General features: G+C 48.0%; 1 protein-coding gene across 3 annotated transcripts in view; it reads left to right on the top strand.

The window, feature by feature from the left end:
- Positions 1-722: 722 nt before the first annotated feature.
- Positions 723-26,387, top strand: part of PLXNB1 (plexin B1) — a 161,841-nt gene continuing 136,176 nt past the window's right edge. For all 3 annotated transcript variants that reach the window (XM_033926203.1, XM_033926201.1, XM_033926205.1), the window contains exon 1: positions 723-892. The gene's annotated coding sequence lies outside the window, so the exon portion shown is untranslated. The remainder of the gene's footprint in view (positions 893-26,387) is intronic.

The raw sequence follows: 26,387 nt of genomic DNA on the forward strand, positions 1-26,387 counted from the left end.
CAGACTGAGACATCTTGGTTGCTTTCAATGGAAGTAAAACCCGGATGTCTCAATCCGTCCCCTTTTTCCTGGAGCCATACGGTCACACTACTTATGGCACAAGTTTTTCAGGCACAAGTCGGATATTGATTCTCCCCTAGAGGAATACACGCAAATCTTGTCTCTTGCAGTTGATATTTTAGAATTTAAATTACAATTTTGGGTGAGGTAAAACTCTGTATATTTTATAAATTTTTCCTTAATTGCTTCTGATCATTTCAGCTTTACACAGCTGAAAGCAAAGCAAAGCAATGCAGAAAGTGAAGAAGTCTCTAAACTGTGTACAGCTGAAATGATCAGAAGCAATTAAGGAAAGATATATAAACTAGAACGAGTTTTACCTCATGCAAAGTTTAATAAGACATGAACTATTTTTTTCTGAGGCCCATCCAAAATGTGGCCCTGCAAAGGGTTTGCTGACTTAGGGCCATGGTGTGGAGGTCCACCAGACACTAACTCGGGGGGGGGGGGAGGGGGGTTGAGACTTGGAGCACAGGGGAACCAGGGCTGAATACCTGAAAGCCCCTATTTGAATATGTTGCCAGCTGAAAGGCGCAAAAGGCCGGTAGGGGGCGGGGCTGGCCTAAAGCCTGGCAGGCAGGCTTGGGCGGCAGGGGCGTGTCCATGGGCGGGGACTAGACTAAGGGGCGAGTTGGTCGCGTTTTGAGGGCGGGACGGGGGGCGTGGCCAGGACCAGATCTCAGGCAGAGTAACCTGAAGACCGGGCGAGAGAGTCCGGAGCCGAGGGCGCGAGGTTAGCCCCGGGATTGGAGCTTAAGGCCCCGAGCTGCGGCCGGGATTTGGACCGCATGGTGGATTAATTCAGCCCCGTGGTGGACGGATCGGCTGCGAGGTAAGAAGCCAGGGAGGGCGGTGCACCTGCTGCGGCGGGGGATTTGTGCAGTGAGTCGGGCTTTAGCTCCTGCTAGGGACCGCTCACTTTCCCAGGCTGCGGCTAGGACGGGCTTAACTTGCCGCCCAAACAGAGCTTCAGGGTCTGCAGCGTTTTGGATGTTTAAAGGGCTGTAAGATCCGGAAGACAAAGTCCGGATCGCTTATGTGATAACAAAGGCAGCAGCTCCAAGAACTTTGGCAGCCAAGTTTAGGCTTTTTCTCCTTTGCTGGCCCGGGTTTGCATCGGTGCCTCTGTGACCCGAAGGGAGGCTTAGTTCCCAAAAGCTAATAGTGTATAGACATATATTTTGTTGGTTTAATTGGCTTTATTTCCGAGCATTCAAGTGAGCTAATGGGATGGGGTGAGGCATATTTTAGGGTGCTGATGGGGGAAGTATGGAAAAGCAGATGGTTGGGTGCTGCTGGGTGATGGGAGAGTTGTCGGGCCCCTTGGAGGGGGGGGGGAGGGAGGATGAAGAGGAGCAACCCTGGATGCTAGGAATGGCCAAGTGCCAGCAAGGGCGGAAGGGAAAATGGAGACTTTTAAAGCTGGATGGGAAAGACTGTTATTCCTAAGGAGGAGTTGGACAAGGAGGGTGGTCAGGAGGGACCGGGACCCAGAAGCACCATGGGAGGATGAGAACTGCCAGCGGTCAGTCTGTGTCACAGCTGTCCGTCCAGTGGATCTCAGTTTCCGATGATCATCAATGACTCTGAATCTCCCTGGCTAATCATTTTTTACCAACTTTTCCTGCACAAACTTTAGATTGCACGCTTTGATTTTGTTTTCAGGTTACTTCTTAATAGTTACTGTCATGATTTTATAAACTTCTATCATATCATAACCCCCCCTCGGTCATCTCGTTTTCAAGCTGAAGAGCCCTGACCTGTTTTAGCCCTTCTGAGGGCTTTCCATCACTTGCGATGCATTTCTGTGAACTTTTCGAGCTCTGCTATTTGAGATGGTGGTAACCAGAACTGTACACTGGATCTATACTGAGACGTAATGATATTCTCAATTTTCTTCTCCAATTATTTCAAATTAACCTCTAACATTGTATTTACTTAACTGGCACACATAGTTGAAAATGATCCCTAGATTTTTCTTTTTTCTTAAGCCAGGGGTGTCAGAGCCCCTCCTCGAGGGCCGCAATCCAGTTGGGTTTTCATGATTTCCCCAATGAATATACATGAGATCTATTAGCATACAATGCAAGCAGTGCATGCAATTTAATTGGGGAAATCCTGAAAACCCGACTGGATTGCAGCCCTTGAGGTGGGACTTTGACACCCCTGACTTAAGTGGTGACTTCTTATATGGAAATGAGCAGAGTGCACCTGAATTTGGGAATATTTTTCCTTATGTCCATCAGGATTGGAAGAAAGAGGAGAAATGGAGACTGGGGGGGGGGGGGGAGAGGGAAGAGGAGCATGAGAAACAGCGTGTTACCACGATGAGAGGGGAATTACCGAGACCTAGAAGAACAAGAAGGCAACCATCACTTTGTGGCGATGGTTGGGAGAGAAGCAACACCCTCAGGAGGCTGAGACGGAGCAATGCCATGTGGGCATATGATGGGGCAGGGGGAAGACAGAGAATTTTCCGGAAGTAGAATAATGTTTTAGGGGGTAGGAGAGGAGAAGTGTTGGAATGAGAAAGAAAGGACATTAAACTGGCACATCACTGTAATGGGGAGAGAATGCCAAAGAAAGGATAAATTCTGTGGAAATGTGGAAGAAAGGGTTGGGAGATTGAGAGGGGGCCACGGGAATATCGCATTAGATATCAAGGAAGAGGAATACCATTGTTGGCAAGGCTGGCTTTAAGGTAAGGGGACAGGGCAATCATTTGGGGAGCCACAGGAAGCTCCTAGTTCACATGGGCAGCTAGACAGAATCATCCAAGGCTGATGGTAGGACCAGAGCAGGAGGGGATGGGCAGGGAAGGCAAAGCATCATGGGAGAAGGGAAATGGGGAGCAAATCTGTAGAAGGTTAGAAGGACGTGAAGGATAACATTGGGCAGGGAAGGCAAAGCATCATGGGAGAAGAGAAATGGGGAGCAAATCTGTAGAAGGTTAGAAGGACGTGAAGGATAACATTGGGCAGGGAAGGCAAAGCATCATGGGAGAAGAGAAATGGGGAGCAAATCTGTAGAAGGTTAGAAGGACGTGAAGGATAACATTGGGCAGGGAAGGCAAAGCATCATGGGAGAAGAGAAATGGGGAGCAAATCTGTAGAAGGTTAGAAGGACGTGAAGGATAACATTGGGCAGGGAAGGCAAAGCATCATGGGAGAAGGGAAATGACCTCCACCATTGCTCCCTCATCTACTCGTGCTTTTGAAGCGATGGTGATTAGCCCTGGTGGCACGTGTGGGGGTTGAGTGAATACACTCTGCTTGTTACAGCGACAGCCGGACAGATAGAGCTCATTGCAATAGTTCAAAACTTTGCCTTCAGTACCTTGAAACTTAAGTGCACGCCTTTGATACAGAGAATGGCACGGGGCCAAATTTTTCCCCGTCCCTGCAGAAACTGAATTTTCCCGTCCCCATGAGTTTAGTCACTGTCCCTGTCCCATTCCTGTAAGCTCCGCCTGAATTGAGGCATCTTGTATGACTTATGGAATCTTATATTTTGATGTATAATAATTTTATTCTTATATACCGCTATACCGAAAACGTTCTAGGCGGTTCACAACAAGGTGAGCTAATATATGGGATACAGATAAAATACAAATTAGAATAAAGGACTTAAAAACAGATAAAGACAAAAAGTATTTAGAATAATATTTGTGGGTTTGGCCAAAATTGGCCTTAAATGAAATTCGGCGTTGATGCGACGTGTATGTTATATGTAATTTGTTATAGTGTGTCTCTGAAGTGTTTTGTACGATAAATGTAAATCTTTTATTGTGTATGTTATATGTAACTCGCCATGGATAAGGGCGGGTGAGAAATAATCAAACTGCACAAGCCTCAAACACTTATGATTTTTAAGTGTTTGAGGCTTGCTCAGATGAGGACAGAGTTTAGGCATTGGTGGAATGAGGCATTATGACATCACAGTCTGAATTCTGGAATGTTGTTACTTATGATTTTAAAGTGTATGAGGCTTGTGCAGATGAGAACGAAGCTTAGGCATTGGTGGAATGAGGCATTATGACATCACAGTCTGAATTCTGGAATGTTGTTACTTATGATTTTAAAGTGTATGAGGCTTGTGCAGATGAGAACGAAGCTTAGGCATTGGTGGAATGAGGCATTATGACATCACAGTCTGAATTCTAGAATGTTGTTACTTATGATTTTAAAGTGTTTGAGGCTTGTGCGGATGAGGACGGAGCTTAGGCATTGATGGAATGAGGCATTATGACATCACAGTCTGAATTCTAGAATGTTGTTACTTATGATTTTAAAGTGTTTGAGGCTTGTGCAGATAAGAACGGAGCTTAGGCATTGGTGGAATGAGGCATCATGACATCACAATCTGAGCTCTAGAATGTTGCTACTTATGATCTTAAAGTGTTTGAGGCTTGCACAGATGAGGACAGAGCTTGCAGGAATGGGGCAGGGATAGGAAAATGAGTTCCTGTGTCATTCTCTACTTTGATTTGAATGAGAAAGATGGTGATTAATGAACCTGAGTTAGAAAATCTCTTTATATTTTTTGAACTTGTCAGTTTCCTCCCCACTTAAATTGGTCTCTCTTTCGACCACTGGATCAGCACAAAAAGATTTCTCTGAGGACGCCAGCATTTTATCTTGAGAGTGAAAGGAGATGAGAAAGGAGGGAAAAGTTATGATTTTGTTTTGGGGTGTCCCACAGTGGAGGAAACTTTGCATTTCTTAGACAGATAAAGATGTTATGTCTCAGATACCTGTTAGCAGGGTTTGGAAAGAAGTAAAAGTGTTTGTGATCCCTTAACAAGTTGAATCCCAAGAAGAGGTACCCATGGACATCCTTCACTTTGATGGGGACTGAAAGAGATCAAAATTCATGATGAACAAGGAATGACCTGAGGTTGAAGCTTGGGAATGGTGCGAGTGTCAGCATTTCAGCTGGAGAAAGGATTCAAAAATACAAAAATGGTTGTCGTGAGTACGGAGGTAGAAAAGGAAAATCTGGGAAACAGTCATGATAGAATTTGGAGAAGGAATGAAAAGGATAAGAGATATCCATGAATGCTGTGTCTTGTCTTGGGGAGGGAGCTGTGAGGCTCTTCAGCGTGTCAGAAGAAAGTCCCTGATGGATAGGCCCGGAAAGCAAAAAGAAAGGTCAGCTTAAGAAAACAAGGTGGTAACTTTTGTATTGAATGGCTCTGGTACTCCCGTCCTCTGGTCCAAACAGGAATGAAGATGTGCACCTGAAAATCCCAGATTTACTGTTATTCCATAAGGATTCCTTTCCGTTCTATGTCTTGGGGAGAAATCTTGGTTGAATAGCTAAATGTCCTTGTGTGTAGTTTCTTAAGACACAGAAGCCTGGCCTCTCATTTATTCTCCAGTCCCTTCTGGCAGAGGAGCCAAAATGAAGTGAAGTAAAGCCATTGGTGGGCTTTGGGTCTTATACTGCACCTTAATGCAGGGCAATCTAGTGTGACTCGGAAACCTCCTTCTAATGTAGTTAAAATGAAAAGAGTAACACGGTAGCTGCCCGGAGCTGAATTTTTATTTTCACTATGAATTAAAACACTGCCCTTGTGGGAGGAGACACAAAGAGAAAAGTGGAATCTAGTGAAGTTTATAAAATCCAAAGTGGCAGATAAGGTGACCCCTTAGGCAGAAGCAAGGCCAGGTTTTGACGTCAGGGGAGGAGCAGACATTTTGTAAAATAGGTGCCAGTCGGAGGCGTAGCTAGGTGGGGTGCAAAGGGAGCGCCCCCCCGCAAAAAAAAAATGGATTTTGAATTAAATGAGGCCTATATGGCTCAGCCTTTCAGCCCTGCACTGGTGCCTATTCACAAAAGGTCTGCTCCCTCTGATGTCAAAACCTGGCTACGCTTCTGGTGTCGGTGAAGGCCCAGTTCACATAGGCATCTGTATCATTGAAAATCCATTTGGGAGAACGACTGTTTCCCTTGCACCCCGCCTAGCTTCGCCTCTGCCCTTAAGCAGCAACATATATTAGGCTTTCTGCACAAGTAAGCTCAGCTTTTGTGCACAATTTTGAGTGCAATCTATGTAGAAGTTTTTACGCAGGAGCTAACTGTGCAAACCTCCGGCAGACATCACTGCACAGCACAGTTAACGCAGCTGCAGAGAAGCGCAAAGAAGACAGCCAGGCTGCGCGCAATGCCAAGGCTGCGGCGTAAAGTCTGCGGAGGTGTAAAAGCTTAGTTGTTCTTCTGCGGAAGCGTTTGCCAGGATTTCCTGCCTGCTTCTTCCCTTTACTGCTCTGAGCATAAGGAGCCACGTAGGGTTGCCAGATTTCTTTATTAAGAAAGAGGACACGTGGTTCCGCCCCTCCAGCCCTGACCCCCCACATGCACCTCGGCTCTTCTTCCCCAAGCTCGGAGGCCCCCCGGGGGCCATGGCACCGAGCTCGGGGCCTTCCAAAACCCAGACAAACTGCTGCATTTTGGAAATCCGTCCGGCCACCCGGAGAGCGCTCTAAAAAGAGGCCATGTCCGGGTAACCCTAGATCCAGAACATTTTCCGCCTGGCGCAAAAGCATATTTAACTAACACACACAGCTGAGAGGAGGTGTGTTGAACAAAGAGCCACAGGGTTGGATTGTTGACACATGGTTATCAGCGCTCCTCAGATTCCATGCACATTCGTCCAAGCATATGTTGCATAAATGAGTATTTTACGCACAGGATAGCATTCCAGCATATGTGCGTGGAATCTGAGGAGCGCTGATGCAAATGTTTTTGTGCGGGACATAGTTGCCACTAGAGCAGACCCTTGTGCACTTGCACTGGCCGTGTTCCCGTCACGCTAGCGCACAGTTTTTCTGCTCGGCCTGTTTTGCATTAGGTAACCACACTGACGGGGCTCTAAGGATGTGATATGGTAACAGAGCAGCTGATAGCAAGCAGAATATATCTATCTTATATTTTGGATTTTGCTCAGACTTTTTTCAGTATCGGCTCAAGGGGATTTCCGTTCAGGTCTTTCCCAGTCCCTGGAAAGCTGACAAGATCATTTTTGTACCTGAGGGAATGAAGGGTTACGTGACTTGCTCAGGATCACAGGGTGCAGCGGTGCAATTTCAACCAGGTTCCCGGTGCTCTAACGGTGGTTTTGCTTCAAGGAAAATGAGAACAACCATCCCAAAGAAAGAGCTGCCAGCAAAGAGCACATCGTAGTGATGGATGCATAGAAATCAAGAAAACATAAGCTCTAAGGCAACTCTACTCTCTGCAGCTTCCTTAACGTACGTCAATTGCTTCCCTCTTCTTGACTCTGTTGCCTCCAGTTTGGGTTGTCTTTCAAGATTTTGTTTCTTTTTCTCCTCCGTGTATCTTCTTAGATTGTTCACTTTTTTGGGGGGATGAAACGGGAAAAGGTTTGGGACTTGTATACTGCCTTTTTGTAGTGGTTTCCATACAGGTACTTCAAGCATGTTCCCTATCTGTCCCGGTGGCCTCACAATCTATCCAATGTACTTGGGGCAATAGGGGGATTAAGTGACTTGCCCAAGGTCACAGGGAGCAGTGCAGGATTTGAACCCACAACCTCAGGGTGCTGAGGCTGTAGCTTTAACCACTGCGCCACACTCTCCTCCAATACTGTATCAGAAGTGAGCCAAGTATAGAGCAATGAAGCCATTGTGACATCACTGATGAGGTTGGTTCTTAGGCATTGGTGGAATGAGGCATTATGACATCACAATCTCAGCTCTGGAATGTTGCTACTATTTGGCTTTCTGCCAGGCATTATGACATCAGGGAAAGGGATTGGGACTTGTATATCACCTTTTACAACCACACTCAAAGTGGTTTACGCACAGGCACTTGAAGCATTTTCCCTATCTGTTCCGGTGGCCATCTATCTAATGTATCTGGGGCAGTGGAGGATTATGTGACTTGCCCAGGGTTACAAGGAGCAGCATGGGGTTTGAACCCACAACCTCGGGATGCTCTAACCACTACGCCACACTCTCCTCAAAAGTGCACGCTCTTTACTGTACACTTCTCCCTCCCTATTCACAGGGATTAGGAGAAGAGCCGGCCTGCGAATAGTGAAAATTTGTGAATAGGTTTTGGGCCAGCTCTGACCCACCCCCGGACCTTACCTGGTGGTCTAGCGGTGACGTGGGGCAGGAGTCATTTTCCTACACTCCTGCCCTGTGCTGTAAGTTCTCGTGGTCTCACGAGACTACAACAGGAACTCCCTGTTGTAGTCTCATGAGACCACAGGAACTCACAGCACAGCTCTACATGGGGCAGGAGTATAAGCAGATCGTTCCTGCCCCGCGTCACCACTAGACCACCATTGCTGCTGCCGTACTTATTCCAGAGCAGAGGCAGCAGCCGCGCTGAAGTGTAGGAAGGTCCCGTGATGACTGTCTACCTCCTCTGCTCTGGAGGAGATAAGTGATGTCAGAGGAGGGTGGACCGGCAGCTGCAGTCATCGCGGGACCTTGCCACAACTTCCTGTGTCTGCCAGCCCACCCCCCTCCAACGTCACTTACCTCTTCCGGAGCAGAGGCGGTAGACACAGTCATCGTGGGACCTTGCTGATTTGGATGGAAAGAGAAAGGAGCATAGCATGGTAGTGGAAGGAGATAAAGGGGGTCAGGGTGGTATGGAAGGGTGTGGAGGATGAGAAAGAGGGTCAGGGTGGTATGGAAGCGTGCTGGAGGGAGAGAAAGGAGCAGATGCTGATGGAATTGGTGTGCAGGGAAAGGGGAAAGAGACATAAGGGGGAAGGATACTGCATGGAATTGGGTTGGAGGGAAAGAAAGGGGACAGATGCTGATGGAAGTGGGGGGAAGGGAGAGGAGAGAGTGAAATGCCAGACCATGGGGGTGTGGGAGAGGGGAGGAGAGATATGCCAGACCATTGGAGGAGGGAAGGGAAGAAGATGGATGCCAGACCAATGGGGATGAAGGGAGAGATGGACGAGAGAGGCATAAAGTTTCTGGAAGGGGAATAGAAGGAGAGAAGATGCCATATAAAAGGGGCAGAGAGAGGGTAGACAGTGGATGAAAGTAAGAGAGTGATAAGAAGATGAGGAAAGCAGAAACCAGAGAAGACACGGTAGAAAAAAAATTCTTTTTTGTTTTTGTTTTTTTTGCTTTAGGGGAGATGCATTGCTGTTTCTGTGGTGTTGCATTGTATGCACAGTCCAGCTTCTTGGTGCTTTAGTTTAAACTTTGTCTAAGTATTTTTATTCTATCTCCCCATTTATAAAACTGTAGAGCGTTTTTTAGCGTTGGCATCTGAGCTGTTACCACTGTGGCTAAAAATCACACTACAGTTTTGTAAAAGGGGGAGGGGTTAGTTTGTGATTACATACTAGGCGAAGGTGTTTTCTGTGTTCTGTGTGTTCGAAAGACATGGTTTTCTGTTAGGATTCGCTGTGTAGATGTACTTCTCACTGCAGTGTGTAAGATGCTGCCTTTTCCTAGGTACATTCTTGTGTGACATTTGTATTACTAAAAATCATGTTTTTCATACAGATGGGGAGGGGGTGTCAAAAAATGATGGGCCCCGGGTGTCACATATGCTAGGTACGCCACTGTTTCGCACACTGCATTTTCAGTCTGAAGAAGGGCAGGAAAGTTCAGGAAGTGGAGGCATGGGCAGAAAGCACTTTAGAGCTGGTCTCTATAATTTGCTGCAACAGGTCTTAGATTGCAGCAGCCTCTGCTTGAAGTTTCTTTTGCCGAGTTGTGGGTCTGGAGGAAACTTGGATCCTCTGTGGGCTCTTACTGGGTCACCCCGAGAATTATCTGGAGATGCGGCTGGATGTTTGAAAATAGAACCGTGTGGTTCTGAATAGAGAATGACACGGGGACAAATTTTTACCCTTCCCTGCAAGTTCTTTTCCTGTCCCTGCCCCATTCCTGCAAACTGTCCTCATTTGTACACGCCTCAAACACTTTAAAACCTTAAGTGTTTGAGGCTTGTGCGGTTAAAGCAGAGCTTACAGGAATGGGGCAGGGACAGTGACAAAACTCGCGGGGACAGGGAAATTGAGTTCCTGCGGGGATGGGGTCAAATTCTCTAGTTCTGTACTTTAGACTAGAGAGCTGCACGGGAACGGGGACAACGGGAATCCTGCGGGTTCCCTCTTCGGGTCACGGGGATCCCGTGGGGACACCCCCTAGGGTCGCGGGGATCCTGTGGGGTTCAATGCAACTCGAGCCGCGAGGCTCGTCTTCTTTTTCCTACCTTTTCTGCCGCAGCACACAGCCAACCGGAAGTCTTCCACGATGTCAGTGCTGACGTCGGAGGGAGGGCTTAAGCAAAGCCCTCCCTCCCTCCGACGTCAGCGCTGACATCGGGGAAGACTTTCAGTCGGCTGTGTGCTGTGGCAGAGCAGGTAGGAAAAAGAAGACGAGCCTCGCGGCTCAAGATCCATTTTGCTGGTAATTTGCTTGCAGATGAGGGCTGGGAGGCGGAACACAAAAGGGGGAGGGAGTGCGTTTTTGGCACAAGGCATGAACTTGGGAAAGAGGATGGAGGAAGGGAGGGAAAGAGATGCTGAGGTGGGGGAGGGAGTGCGTTTTTGGACACAAGGCATGAACTTGGGAAAGAGGATGGAGGAAGGGAGGGAAAGAGATGCTGAGGTGGGGGAGGGAGTGCGTTTTTGGCACAAGGCATGAACTTGGGAAAGAGGATGGAGGAAGGGAGGGAAAGAGATGCTGAGGTGGGGGAGGGAGTGCGTTTTTGGACACAAGGCATGAACTTGGGAAAGAGGATGGAGGAAGGGAGGGAAAGAGATGCTGAGGTGGGGGAGGGAGTGTGTTTTTGGACACAAGGCATGAACTTGGGGAAAGAGGATGGAAAGGGAGGGAAATAGATGTTGAGGTGGGGGGGAGGGAGTGTGTTTTTGGACACAGATGGCATGGACCTGGGAGAGAGGAACGGAGGGAAAGAGATGGTTGTGTACATGGGAATGGAAGAAAGGAAAATTTTTGGTCATAGGGAGGGAGTGAGGTACAGATGAGAGGAAGAAATATTGTGGTGGAAAGGGAACAGTGGGGCAGATTGAGATGGATGCAAGAGGGAGGAATGTTGGACATAGTGGTGAAGGGAATGGAGGGAGAAATGTGGCATGGTGCTGGAGAGGGGTGATAGAAGGAGAAATGTTAGGCATGGGGCTAGTAGGCAGGCACGAAAGATGAGAAAGGGATAAATGCTGGACCATGGTAGGAGGAACCAATGGACAGCAACAGAAGAATTTACAGAAGATGGGAAAGCGGGAACAAGAAACTGGGACCAACTTTATGGAAAAATAAGTCTCCAGACAAAAAAGGTAAAAAAACGGAATTTATTGACTAAAATATATTAGCTTTGGGAAATGTATATAGATGTCTTTGTATTGTGCTCAAAAGACAAGGAAATGCATTTCTTGTTTTATTTCTTCAGTGTTGAAGTACTTGCTGACCCTTGCTGTGACTGGTGGGGATCCCCAAGCACCGCCAGCAGAGGACCTCCTCTAGAGACGGCCAGAACTCCCCTCCACCAAGCATAGCAGTCGCTGGCAACATCCATGAGCCACTGAGGTGCCAGCATTTGTGACTCAGGGATGCTACCGCTGCCTGCCAAGCTTGGCAAAAGGGACCCCCGGCCAACTGCAAAGGAAGTCCTCATCAGCTGAGTATTTATATTTTATATTTACATTAGAGGCTCTGGTAGAAACCCATTTACAAAGTATGTATTCTTCCCAATTAATATTTCCAAATTAATAAAGTCTCTTTGCTTATTTGTAAATGGGTTTCTATCAGAGCCTTTAATTCAGTAGCATAATTAAATGAAATAACTATTTCTGAAGTTTATAGGGACGGGCGAGGACGGAAGGGATTCCTCATGGGGACGGACAGGGACGGAGGAGATTCCTCGCGGGGGCGGAGGAGATTCTCGCAGGGACGGGCGGGGGCAGAGGGGATTCCTCGCGGGGACGGGTGGGATTTCTGTTCTCGCACAACTCTCTACTTTAGACAAGGTGACAAGAGGAAGAGGTGTCACATCATGCAAAGAATTTAGGTTCCTCATGTCAAAGAAAGAGGGTTATTCACTCTGTTCACAGTGCGTCCAAGCTACTGGGGGTCATGAATTTGATGCACCACCTTTCCATAACCAAAGTGGTTTATATTTTTTATATGCAGTTATAAAAATGGCTGCACGGAGTGAGTACAGGAAAGACCATTAGCCCCTGTAGTCCCCAGCTCAGCATTGGCATTTGGGGGTGGGCTTGAGAGATGTCTTTCTCTAAAGGTGTAAATTACCATGGGGCTCAGGAGGAGGAAGAAAAATATGGCCCCCAGCCTATTCCCCTGCTACACTCCCCTCCCCCTAAGACCATTACTGTGCAATCCATAACATACACGGTCCTTCATAATGCGATTCCTTTCGGAATATGGGAGCTGTTTGTGTCACTCCTCCCCCTGGGTGTTGAGCCTGGAGGGCACCCTGCAGCTGTAGAAATGGGGATTTGGCTTGAGCAGGGACTGGAGGGGGAGGGGAGACGGAATCTGCCTTTGTTTCTTTTGTCATGAGGAGGTGAATGGGCTGTGAAGCGTGGGATGGAGGGGAGGGGGGACTGGATGCATTTTTCTTTCAGGCCCAGAGTAACAGCTGCAGCCTGAATATGGATCTTGCACAGTTCCATGGCCAAAAAGGCTCCTGCTTACTGGAGGCTTTCAGGCTGGGACAGGGAGCTGGAACAGAACCTTCCTGACTGAATTTGGCAGCTCTGATGCCCTGGTGCCAGAAGATTTCCATAATTCAGCTCTGGAGGTGCACGAGTATAAATCTCTTTGGAAGACGCCTGCCGGCTCGGAGCATCATTGCCGGGCGCTTCCAGATCTGAATAAATGTTTGTTCTCTCTGCTGTTGCTTGTGATTGTTGCAGTGCCCTTGTGAGTAAGGGGGTGGGGTGGGGGCTGGAGTATATTTGCAAGACTTTTCGGAAGGCTTTCTGTCTCTTTGGTTTGTTTAACATTATGACTCCAACTCTGGATTTATAGATGTTTAGTCTAATTTGGAACAAAATTCACATTTGTAGTTACATGGTAACATAGTAGATGACGGCAGATAAAAACCCGAATGGTCCATCCAGTCTGCCCAACCTTATTCAATCTAAAAAATTTTTTTGGGGGGGCGGTTTCTTCGTCGACTATTTCTGGGCAAGAATTCAAAGCTCTACCCGGTACTGTTCTTAGGTTCCAACTTCTGAAGTCTCCGGCAAAGCTCACTCCAGCCCATCTACACCATCCCAGCAGTTAAATTTCTTTATGTGCTTTTGATATCTTCACACTGCATTTTGGGTGGAAAAGTAGCTTAATGATTAGTACAGTGGCCAGAGAACCAGGTTTGATTCTCATTGCAGGCTCTTTGTGGCTCTGGGCAAGTCCCTTAACCCTCCGTTATCCCAGGTGCAAGAGAAGTACCTGCATAGAATATGTAAGCTGTTTAGATTATAACCACACAGAGAGGTGGTATGTCGAATTCCATCCCTTTTTGTCTTTCTATCTAGACGGAGTCGGTGCGAGGGCATCAGAAGGTTTAGACCGGTGTCCTGCGGACTTTCCCGAGCCGCGGCATACTAAACGCAGTGGCCGCGGCTCGAGGCTTCCAGAAGTGCGCGGGCATTGCCATGATGTCATTGTGTCGATGCCCGCACAAAGACCCTCCAGGCGGGCCCTAAAATGCCAGGGAGGAGTGCCGGGGAGAAGGAGGCACGCTGACGCGGCCGATTGCCTACAGGACATGCCTCTCGCCGCAAGATGCATGTCCTGTAGGTGGTCAACCAGCGCCTCTCCTCCTCCCCAGTGTGCCACGATGCACCTGAAATCTCTGGAGGCACTCTAGTGTACTGTGGCACAAAGTTTGCGATACACTGGCCTAGACAAACATTCGGGTTTGTTCCTTCCCCCTTAAACGTTTGATAACTAAATGCAGCAATCGTAATTGATTTACTTTTTGGGATTTATCAACCAACTTTTTCATGGCGAGATTTATCACAACACTCTTTCCAGAACAATCTTACCAAAGCATGGCTCATAATGAGGGCATTTTTCAAAAGCCATTTATTCTGGTAAAGGTCTCTTTGAAACTTGCCCATCTTCCCTGTGAATGAAAGTACATTCTGATGGTTCTTTGTGTTTGTGGTGGTCAGGACCTACTGTTGTTTTTTTAATTTTTTTTTTTTTGGGGGGGTGTGCCATGAATGAAGCTTCTCCTTTTTAGGCAAAACTGCCATGAATGAAGCTTCTTCACCTTAGGCAACTGCCTAGCTAGGATAATGTCATCAGCGACGGGGCACAGGGAAGGCCCCGGCGGGAGAAGACCACAAAGAGGCCTCTTTAAAGTGCTGCCGACGTTGCTATTTTGGAGGGAGGAGGGTCGGTGTGGTTCTGCTGCATGGGGAGGGGGGGAGGGAGGGAAGGGAGGGAGATAGGGATAGAAGGATAGAAAGATGCTGCAGAGGGATGGATGAGAGAGAGGAAAAGATGCTACACATATGGGGGAGAGAAAGGAAAAAGGATTGGGGTGGAGGGGAGTAAGGGAGAGAAGATCACTGTACATGAAAAAAATAAGACACCCCCCAAAAATAAGCCCTGGTGTGTTTTTTGGACCCCAAATTAATATAAGACGCTGTCTTATTTTCAGGGAAACCCGGTAGTTCTTAGTGTTTGTGGTGGTCAGCACTTACTTTTTATTTCTCCTTGTTAGGCAAAACTGCCATGAATGAAGCTTCTTCACCTTAGGCAATTTGTAAAGCTGGCCTAGCTCTAGACTTCTAAACGTTTGGACTGTAAAATCTTCAGTTTCTGAAGGCGCAAAACCTTCCTTTTGTGATTATTGCCTGCTGTTTATTCTTTTGTGATCGCCTGAAGTAGTTGGGGGTTCGTTTCTGACAGTTGTTTCGGGGTGGGGGGCAAAGTTCAAGTTCACGACGCAAGAAAATAGGTGAAGTGATGCTTGAGTGAAAACGTGCAAATAAGTGAAAAAAAAGTAATTTATTAACTGGATTTTTCATGAGGAGATTCACTCAAAGTGGTTTCTAATATGTTTATGAATCACTCGATGCCCCACCTTTGCAAAAGGTCATAGCGGCCTACAATTTATTCAGAAATGCAGAGAGAAAGGAATTCCAAAATGAAAAGTAACGACCACAACCCAACAAGTAACCAATCACACAATCAATGAATACTAATCGGGTCCTCTTAAGTCTTTTCCCTCTCGGTTCTGGCAGGCTCACTGCCGAACTTTGCTACCTGGGGCAATGAAGGGATTGGGTCACTTGGGTGACCCGTCAATGCCCGCCTCCCTATTCCGTTTTGCAGTCTGAGGGGGTGTATGGTGCTCTGGTTGAGGAGGGGTGTGGGGGGCCCCCCCCCATAAACTTGCAGCTCGCATACGGCCTAAACTTACAAGGCATTTTGCGCTCTGAGGGGTGGGGGCTGAGGTGGTGGTAAATCTGACTCTTGCTTCGCTGCAAGTGAATTATTAACATACAGGCTAAAACGCCTGCATTATCCTTTCTGTCTCTGTTTATTTTTCTTAAACTAATAAGTTAAACACTTATTTGAAGCAACACCTGCTTTGAACAGTTAAATCGCTGAGCCAGTGTTTCTGTAGGTTAATTATTCTTCCCTGGCTTTTAGCCCTAGTTCAAAGTTTTGATAAGATCCTGTTAGTAATTTTTAGTGAAGTTTCTGTTAATTTGGCATTCCTAATAGGAACGTATGAGACCCTGAATACTTACTTCCCTTGTTTAAAAGCAGACTGAAAACCCACATTTTGGATATAGCCTTCAATCCTTAACCCTACTCCTCTGCCCTCCAACCCATCCCCTTGTCTGTCTTGGCTGTTTTGAGCAAGGACTTTCTTCCTTGTGACTCTGTACAGCACTGTGTATGTCTGATAGCGCTATAGAAATAATTCATAATAGTAGTGTGAAGAATTTCAGTCTTTGGGAAGCAGAGCTGAGATTGTGATGTCATAATGCTTCATTCCACCAATAAGAGCCAACCTCATCAGTGATGTCACAATTGATTGATTGTCCTGTACTCCCCTCTGCCCTCCATCCCAGCCCACTGATTAATCATTCCCCTTATCTATATCCATGACATCCTGTTTGCCTATCTTGCCTGTTTAGATTGTAAGCTCTTTGGAGCAGGGACTGTTTTCTTGTTCTTTGTGACTCTGTGCAGCCCTGCGTGCGTCTGGTAGCGCTATAGAAATAATTAATAGCAGTAGTAGTAGTTAATCCCAGAGTTCTCACTCCCCTGCTAAAAAATTATAGCTGTACAGAGCACACTCTGGGGGGAGGGAAAACCCCTAGCCCATGCCATTGATTTCAGAACCTTTGTGAGCAGGATAGTTCCGAGTTTGATTTGTGGAACTCAAGAAACCTTTGGGGAATGTTGAAATGCACAAACTTCCCGGCGCAGTCCCGATGTTGTCCACAAGAACAGGACAATGGCAGTCTCAAAGTGCAGGAATGCACTGGGAAGAGGTCACAGCTCCAGTAAGCAGGTGGTCATTTTCTTTGAGCTCATGGCCAGCATAAAGCCTGACTGTGGCCGGATTTCCAGCTGTGTTTTACATTTCTGGTTTCACCGTTGGAAACTGGATCGGGATCACATTCCTGACTGACTGCTTGCTTTTGAACTACACAGAGTCGGGGATCATTTCTCTAATGATACATTTCGCTGACACAGATGACAGGAGCGGCCATTGAACAGATGGGCCGAAGGTCCCCCACCAAAGTGTGAAGGCGTGGGAGTTGAATTAAAAGATTCTCTGGATGCTAGGCAAACACACTTTCCTCGCACCAGTTTTAACCATTTGCGTGGAAACACACGACAAGGGCTTTCTTGCAACAAAGAGAGTTTGGCTTATGCAGTTCAGCTATAATTTCTGCCTAAAGAAGCTGCCCTGCGGTGAAACGTGAACCACGCTGGAGAACGGGAGAATTTCATATAACTGGAATGGTCGCAGAAAGAACTGGAGCTGTTATAATCTTGGGAGTGTCAAAATTGTTTAGCATTTGTGCAGACCATTGGGTTATTTATCACTTTATAGTGACAAACGCATTACTATTTTTTCAACAATTGAACTGATTGACCAGTATTAATAGGTATCAATTTTTTTCTATTCATTCTTATGAACTTTTAAGTTTCAAGTTTATTTTTATTTTGATATACCCGCCTATCAAGCCGTCTAGGCGATGTACATATATCTTTAAAAGCAGAACATAGGTGTTTAGGGGTCTCAAAAATACAAACGTCAGACAGAGACATTGAATAGGTGGCAGGGAGGGAGAAGCAGGCTGACAGGCTTCTCGGCGGTACACTGTGAGGTCTTCCGCTATCTCTTTCACGGGAGTAACACTGTGGAATAAATTGACTGGACCGCTAAGAGCTCTTGTAGATTCATGTATGCATCAGGTAGGGGCCTAAGGCCCTTCCTATGGGAGAGGCCTTAGCCACTGCCTCTGGAAGGAGAGGCTACTGCTATTGCTGCTTTGGGTGGGGCTGGGTAGAGATGCAGGTGGAGTTATGGGTGGGGGTGAGAATGGGAAGAATTTTGTGTGGGACTGGGTCAGCCCCCTTGGTAGTTCTGTTATGTAGTTTGGAATAGGCTCTATGTCAGCAGCAATGACGTAAGAGGGGCGCCGTCTTTGCGGGGGCACCCATCCTCCTCTCCGTCCCTGCTCCTTCCCTGCCGTCCCACTGCTGCTTCTCTTCCCATGCACCTCGTTAACATTCGCGGCACATGCAGCCACCCCAGCCTGTTGCTCGCGCCAGTGTCGGCTCTTCTTCTGATGTCACTTCCTGGACCCATGCCTAGGAAGTGACGCCAGAGAAAGAGCCAACGCTGGGGCAAGCAGCAGGCTGGGGTGGCTGCTCACGCCGCAAACGTTAATGAGGTAGGGGGGAAGAGAAGGGCGCGCGCATGGTGGGAGGGGACGGGGGCGGAGAAGAGTGTGGGGGAGGGATGCCTCTCACCCTTGCTACCCCACTGATCAGCAGATCCTGTTGTAAAATCCCAGTGGAACCTGGACGTCTCAATTTCGATATGTGCGTCCTTTCGAAAATGCCATTCCACACATTGTACTATGACGTTAAGTGAGTGCTAGAAATTCATTTGTCTGTCTCAATTAAATTGAATGCTCATAGAACAGGGACTATCTCTTTTATGCAGAGAAGGCAGCTCTTTGGGTGCTTGAGCACATTCAGTACTGAGCAAACCCATTGACATTGTCCAACGAGAGGTCATTTCTGTTGGGTTTATCACCCACAGACATTTTGAAAAGTTGGCTCCTCTGCTTTTATGTATCTCTACATGGCTGCATATTCTGAGATGTAGTGGTAATTGTTAATATGTTCCTGGTACAATTAACACACTGAACTATGGGCGTTTGTCACGGGAAGATCGTTGATGCATGAATCCAATAATTCTTTGCCATCTTCCTCTTCTGCGTCGGTCCGTCCCAAATTATCTTTATTCTATTCATCCCTTAAAGGATTTACAGTGCTACCACAGGCGTTGAGGCTTCATCAGAATTATGAGCATGAATGAGACTCGTACACTGTGACCTGTTGAAACGAAGGTCTGAGTGTGTTATTTTTGTTCACGCATCGCAGATGCCATCATGTCAATCAGTCATCCAGACGGAACAGATTAATCCATTGCCCTGTATATGATGGTTGTAGTTTTTCAGCCACTGGATTTTCCAGTGATTAACGTAACAAAGAAAAAAAACCCTCAGAGGAAAAAGCTGTAAAATAAACTTAATAGTTTGAAATAGGCTGAAAATATTGCTGCTTTTTTTTTTTTTTTTTACAAAAAAAAGATGTTCTTGATTGAAAATGGACATCCATTGAGTAACTGTTGTTTATGAATTTTGCAAGGAATGAAAGAGAAATCTGGAGGCCTTATAAGATGTAATGAAGAATCGCAGTATTTTCTTTTTAATTATTTTCATTGGTAAATTTTACTGCAATTAAAGTTATACTAAACCAAACATTCCTCGCATTGATTCATCCTTGGGGAGCTCATCTTTCAGTTGGAAAAACACAGCCCTAAAGGAGAGGAGGAAACGGAAGTTGTGATGGAGACATTCCAATATCGCCATAAAACAAATACACAGAAAGTGAGCCTATATCATCAGAAAGGAAGTCCTAGAACAAAAGGCCACGAGATGAGCCTTAAAGCTGAGAGGCTGAAATCAGTAAAATGTTTCTTCACACAGAGGGCGGTGAATGTGTCGGGACAGCTTTCCGGTGGAAGGTCCTGGAGGCAGAATCACTGTCAAAATTTACGAGATCTTGATGGGATAAGCATGGAAGATCCTTAGTTATGGGGACGTAAAAACGGAGTAGGAGTTCAAATAGAGTCCGTAGTACATGAAAATGTTCAGCCTAGATAGGCTCTTCAGCTTGGAAAAGAGACGGCTGAGGGGAGATATGATTGAAGTCTACAAAACCCTGAGTGGAGTAGAATGGATACAAGTGGATCGATTTTTCACTCCGTCAAAAATGACAAAGACTAGGGGACACTCGATGAAGTTACAGGGAAATACTTTTAAAACTAATCGGAGGAAATATTTTTTCACTCAGAGAATAGTTAAACTCTGGAACGCGTTACGAGAGATTGTGGTAAGAGCATAGCTGGTTAAAAAAAAAATTGGACAATTTCCTAGAGGAAAAGTCCATAGACTGTTATTGAGAAAGACATGGCGGGAAGCCACTGCTTGCCCTGGATCGGAAGCATGGAATGTTGTTACTATTTGGGGTTCCAGAATCTTGAGATTCTGCCTGGAATCGTGATACTCTTTGGGGTTCTAGAGTCTGTTGTTACTCTTTGGGATTCTGGAATGTTGCTACTCTTTGGGTTTTGGCCAAGTTCTAGTGACCTGGATTGGCCACCATGAGAACAGGCTTTCTGGGCTTGATGGACCATTGATCTGACCCAGTAAGGCTATTCTTATGTTCTTATGTGGTATAAATGCACAGGGGGTAAGTCTCGGCTGCAAGGAATATTTGGAATGAGGGGGCATAGGATGAAAATGAAAGGGGACGGGAGGATTGTGGACGTTTGGAATAGCTTCCATGGTTTTTCCAGTCTACTGCCGTACTATTGATAGTCCGTTATTTATGGCTAGTAAGGAGAAGGAGGAATGTTTGAAACTACAATTTCTTTCATTGGCCTCCCTATGGAACTCTCTCCCTCAATTTCTTCGGGATGAAATCAATTTAACTAAATTCAAAACTAATCTTAAAACTTTCCTATTCCAAGATGCCTTTAATAAATCTTAATCTTTTCTAATCACTTATATACTCACTCTAGTACTAAATTTCTCTTGTTTTCCTGCGCATAACTCTTATACCAAGCACCCCTCTCCTTTATGTCCTATCCCCTCCCTCTATCTCATTTCCTCTTATATTATGTAACTTTTCCCTTCCTTCCCTTTTTTTTTCCCTCACAGTCATGTTTGTCTGTATATGTCTAATATGTTTTCACTAATTTCTCCAACACACCAATAACTAATTCTTACTCTTATTTTATAAAAAAAAAAAATTATTTTTTATTAATTGTTAACCGGTCAGATATTTGTTTTATGATCGGTATATCAAAAACCAATAAACTTGAAACTTGAAACTTTTCTTCCCGCTCTCTTGCGTTTTACCATATGTTCCTGGCTGTTTTCTACTGTTTGTTTCCCTTTACTTTATGACTTCTTAAACCCGTGTATGTTCCTCTCCCCGTTTAATGTATCAGTCTTCCAAATAAAACACAAACAGACAGACCTTTTGGGGGCAGTAATTGTGTTTTGTTTTAATGAGTGGAGTTCTCTGCCTGGGGAAAAGGCTTGTTTTCACACTGGTATGGCTGGGTGATTATATCTCAAAGCTGGTCCTAATTTATGCTCTGAAGCATAAAAATTGGGTTTAGCCAGCTGGGGCTTCCACAGATATCAATGTACTGCGGTGGGGCAGGTGGGGCTCAGTGGTGTGGGTTATGAGATCAAATCCCAGTGCTACTCCTTGTGACCCTCAGCAAGTCACTTAGGGCCATAAGAACCTAAGAATGGCCTTATTGGGTCAGAGCAATGGTCCATCAAGCCCAGTAGCCCGTTCTCATGGTGGCCAATCCAGGTCTTTAGTACCTGGTCTCCAAAACTAACACAATACTCCAAGTGCGGCCTCGCCAATGACCTATAACAGGGGCGTCGGCACCTCCCTTCATCTGGTGTATCATCCTATATTTGTGACTATTGTAGCTTCTAAACATTTAATTAATTAGGAATGACATTATCCCAGTGTTAATCTATAAGGTCACGTCACTCTTCGTCTGCAAGAAGCACATTGGCTACCCATATCGCATCATATCGCATATAAAATTTTACTGCTGGCCTTTAAAATCAAACTTACGCGCTTACCATCTTTTCTTGATAAACTCATCATTCTCGATTGCTCCTCACGGACCCTTAGATCAGCTAAACAGGATGTATTGACCATTCCTCCTATCAAAGAATTCTATTACACTAGAAATACTAATTTTTCTGTTACAGCTCCAACTCTATGGAACGCCATGTCACCTCAGCTCCGCCAAGAAAATTATCTCGATAAATTCAAGACTAACTATAAACCTTCTTATTCCAAGACACATACCATAGTGTTTAATAATTTATTTTTCTATCGGCATAGTACTATATAAAGCGAACCGCTTTTAAGAAGCGAACCCCTCCCTAGTGGGAGGGGGGTCCTTCCTCACCTCTTCCCCTCTCTTAATTTTAATTTGTTTTAACGATGTAATTACAAACTTTCCCTCCCTCTTCACCCTCAAACTCGTGTTAGTAATTGTATTTTGTCTATTTAATGTTAATTTTTCTTTTCCCTTACCCTCCCTTTCTAAAATTTATTTTAAATATTTTTAGCTATGTAAGGCGGCCAGATACATCTTGATGGTCGGTATATTAAAATGTAAATAAACTTGAAACATGATTACATGGATGTTCTGGGAGGGGGGTGCATTATGTAATCAGGATTATCCCAGGACAAGCAGGCATGATATTCTCACATGTGGGTGACGTCATCTACGGAGCCCCGATGCGGAAGCATTTTCAAGCAAACTTGATTGAAGATTTAAGTTTGCTCTGCTGCTCCACGCATGCGTGCCTTCCTGCTCCACTAGGGGGTGCATCCCCTCGTGGTCTCCAGTTCAAAATTTTCCGCGAGCCTAGAAGACGTGTTTTTCAGGCTCTGCCCCAACTGCCTTCTAGCACCGCGATTTTTTCTTGTTTTTTCACGATTAAGTCGCTGTGCGCGAATTCCTTACCTTTTTACTTGATTCCTGCTTCGTTTTCAACGACCCGGAGGCTTCCGGGTCCCCGTGGCCGCGTGGCTAATCGAGCCGCGGCTACTTTCGATTTAATGTCCCGGCCTTTGACCGGCTTTAAAAAGTGCACCCGGTGCGAGCGGCTTCTTTCTCTCACAGACCCGCATCGCCGGTGCATCCTTTGTCTGGGGGCGACTCATCCAACCGACTCCTGCCCCCAGTGCGCTATTTTCCAAAACCGGGCCCTCCGCCGAAGAAAAGCCCGCATGGTGGATCTCTTCACCCCGGACCAACCCTCCACTTCGGCCTCGAGGTCGGCCCTGGCCTCGGCCCCGGCCTTGACCTCGGCCCCGGAAACCTCGGCACCGCCTCGAGACTCGACCCCGAAGTCCTCGGGACAACAGAAAGCCTCGGCTCCGGGTAAGTCCCCTCTTCCCTCTTCAGGTTCTGTAACAGCGAAGAAGCCAGCCTCGGGGACAACGGCGACGCATGGCGGAAGCCCCATGCTTACAGCCCCGTCTAAGCCCTCCAAGCCTTCGGGCCGTGCCTCCACCACACGGGAATACTCTGATACGAGGTCGCCCCCGGTGGAGCGCACAGAGGCAGGGGACATGCCTTCGATGCTGTCCGTGCCCGTTTTCCAGGACCTACTCCGAGCGATGATCACGTCGGAGCTGTCCGCTGCAATGGCCCAGTTTCAATCGGCCTCGACCTCGAATGTGCCAGACCAACCTGAGCCTCACACCGAACAACCTCGAGGAAAGGTGCGCAATCCTCGCCGCATCCCATCCTCCTCGGACTCCTCGCCGAGACGCCCGAGACGTTCCCCCTCTGCGGACCGCCGAGGGGCAAAACGTCGGGCTAGAACGACAGAAACCTCGAACCGCCGTACCTCCAAGAAGGCCCGAGGTTCACCAACCCTACGAGGCCGTTCTCCCACACCTCGCACAGGACCACTAAGGGTGGCTGAGTTATCACTCTCCAACCCGCGTATCCTCCGAACTCCCCCTCGGACGCATTCTCCGAGGGAGTCCGGATCGAGGTCACCAATCCGACATCGATCGGTACCCCTAACCCCGGCATCGTCTCCGAGGGGCTCCTCGAGACGCCGAAGATCGACAACCCCGGAACACTCTCACAGTGCTTCCCCAACCTCGGAGCATGGATCAGAGCATGAACCTCGATACTCGAGGGAAGCCTCCTTATCCTTCTCCACCCGACGAAGGTCTCGTTCCCTGACCCCGCACGGGGCTCCGGGGACATCTCGCCCATCCTTCACTCGCTTTGTCCAAGACATGGGCCACGCATTGGACTTAGATCTCCAGTCCGACTCCAGATACTCTAAGGAGTACCTGGCGGAGCTGGATATGCCATCACTGCCCAGAGAGTCCCTTCGCTTACCACCTAACCCGGTACTCCAACAGGCCTTCTTCAGGAACCTGGAGACCCCCTACATGGTCACGGCCGTACCCTCCAAAATGGAGGCCAAGTACCGCACAGTACCTTATCCGGGATTCGAGCAACCACAGCTCTCCCACCAATCGCTGCTAGTGGAATCCTCCTTGAAAAAGGCTCACCCGTCCCGGGTCTCAGCAGCGGTACCCCCAGGCCGGGAAGGCCGAACCCTGGACAAGTTCGGCAGGAGACTATACCAAAACGCAATGATGGCCTCTAGGGTGCAAAGCTACACTTTCACCTTCACATCATACCTCAAACACCTCATTGGACTATTGAGAGCCTTTGAGACTGACCTACCGGCCTCCCGGCAGGAAACGTTCGGCCTGCTTTTAGAGTCCCTCTCCAACCTGCGCCTTCATCTATTCCACGTGGCCTACGATGGCTTCGAACTCTCCTCCAGAGAAGCAGCCTTCGCTATCGCCATGCGCCGACTAGCTTGGCTGCGCCTGGTCGACATGGACCCCAACTTACAGGACCGGTTAGCTAACCTCCCCTGCGTGGGAAAGGAATTGTTCGATGACACTATCGAGGCGGCGACAAAACGCCTCTCCGAGCATGAACGCTCATTTGCCTCCCTTGTCCGGCAAAAGCCCAAACCGCCAGCGCCCAGGCCATACAGGGCCCCTCCGCGCCGCTACCCACAAAAGTCCACCCCTGCTTTCTCGCGGCCCCCACCCAGACGTCCGCAAGCCCATCACAGGGCCATGCCCAAGTCCCAACCGCCCGCGACCACCAAACCATCCCCGTCCTTTTGACGGGACACGCGGAAGGGAGCGGGCCCCCTCCGCCATAGTCCCAGGCCGCCTTCCCATCGGAGGTCGACTCAAAGCCTTTTACCCTCGCTGGGAACAACTCACGACGGACGCATGGGTCCTTGGCGTGATCTCATCAGGGTACTCTCTCAACTTTCGGGCCATTCCCCCGGACAACCCCCCAAGGAATTGCCCTCCCAACAGGACTCAGCTACCTCTACTCCTCTCCGAAGCTCGAGACCTGCTTCGCCTGAGAGCAGTGGAGAAGGTCCCCCCCGACCAACGGGGGAAGGGCTTCTACTCCCGTTACTTTCTGGTACCGAAAAAAACGGGAGACCTACGCCCAATACTAGACTTGAGACGCCTCAACAAATTCCTGGTACGGGAAAAGTTTCGGATGCTCTCACTACCAACACTCTACCCCCTGATCGACGAGGGCGACTGGCTCTGCTCCCTCGATCTCAAGGAGGCGTACACACATGTCCCAGTGCACCCTGCTCACCGCAAGTTTTTGCGTTTCCAAGTAGGGGACTGGCACCTACAATACCGAGTCCTCCCCTTCGGACTAGCATCATCACCTCGAGTCTTCACCAAGTGCCTCGTGGTGGTAGCAGCAACCTTACGCTCCCAGGGCCTCCAGGTATTCCCCTACCTGGACGACTGGCTAATCAAAGCCCCGTCCAAAGAAGGGGCTATCTCAGCGACCCAACAGACTATTACCTATCTACAAAGTCTGGGGTTCGAAATAAACTTCCCAAAATCTCAACTACGCCCCTCACAATCCCTACAGTTCATCGGGGCCACGCTGGACACGGTTCGCCTCCGTTCCTTCCTCCCCCCTCCGCGCCTGGAGGCGTTAGTAAGTCTGAGCCGAAGGATCTCTCGGCTGACCTCAGTATCAGCCCGACAGATGATGACCCTCCTGGGCCACATGGCCTCCACCGTCCATGTCACACCCTTCGCCCGCCTCCATCTGAGAATCCCTCAATGGACCCTGGCGTCTCAATGGCGTCAAGACCGGGACCCGATCGACCACTCCGTGACAGTGACTCCTTCATTGCAACGATCGCTCCGCTGGTGGGCCGACTCTTCAAATCTTTCCAAAGGTTTGCTCTTCCTCACCCCACCCCACAGCAAGGTACTCACCACGGACTCGTCGGAGTACGCTTGGGGAGCCCATCTGGACGGCCTGCGCACCCAAGGAATGTGGTCAGCACAAGACCGCCGTTGCCACATCAACGTGCTAGAACTTCGGGCCATCTACCTCGCAGCAGTAGCCTTCCAACATCTGCTCCGCGACCGAGTGGTTCTCATCCGAACCGACAATCAAGTAGCGATGTACTACGTAAACAAACAAGGGGGCACAGGATCTTGGCCCCTTTGCCGGGAAGCCCTGCGCCTCTGGAAATGGGCAATCTCCAACAACACCTTCCTTCGGGCGGTGTACATACAAGGAGAACAAAACTGCCTGGCGGACAGACTCAGCCGCCTCCTCCAGCCACACGAGTGGTCACTACACTCTCAGGCCCTACGAGGAGTGTTCGAACGGTGGGGGACGCCTCAAATAGACCTGTTCGCGTCCCCTCACAATCACAAGCTGCCTCTCTTCTGCTCCCGGATATACTCCCCGGACCGGCTCGAGGCCGACGCCTTCCTCCTCGATTGGGAGGGAAGGTTCCTGTACGCGTTCCCGCCGTTCCCTCTGATACTGCGGACGCTTGTCCACCTGAAAACAGTACAAGCCACCCTGATCCTGATTGCCCCTCGCTG

This window comes from Geotrypetes seraphini, chromosome 17 (assembly GCF_902459505.1).
Source record: "Geotrypetes seraphini chromosome 17, aGeoSer1.1, whole genome shotgun sequence".
Lineage (NCBI taxonomy): Eukaryota > Metazoa > Chordata > Amphibia > Gymnophiona > Dermophiidae > Geotrypetes > Geotrypetes seraphini.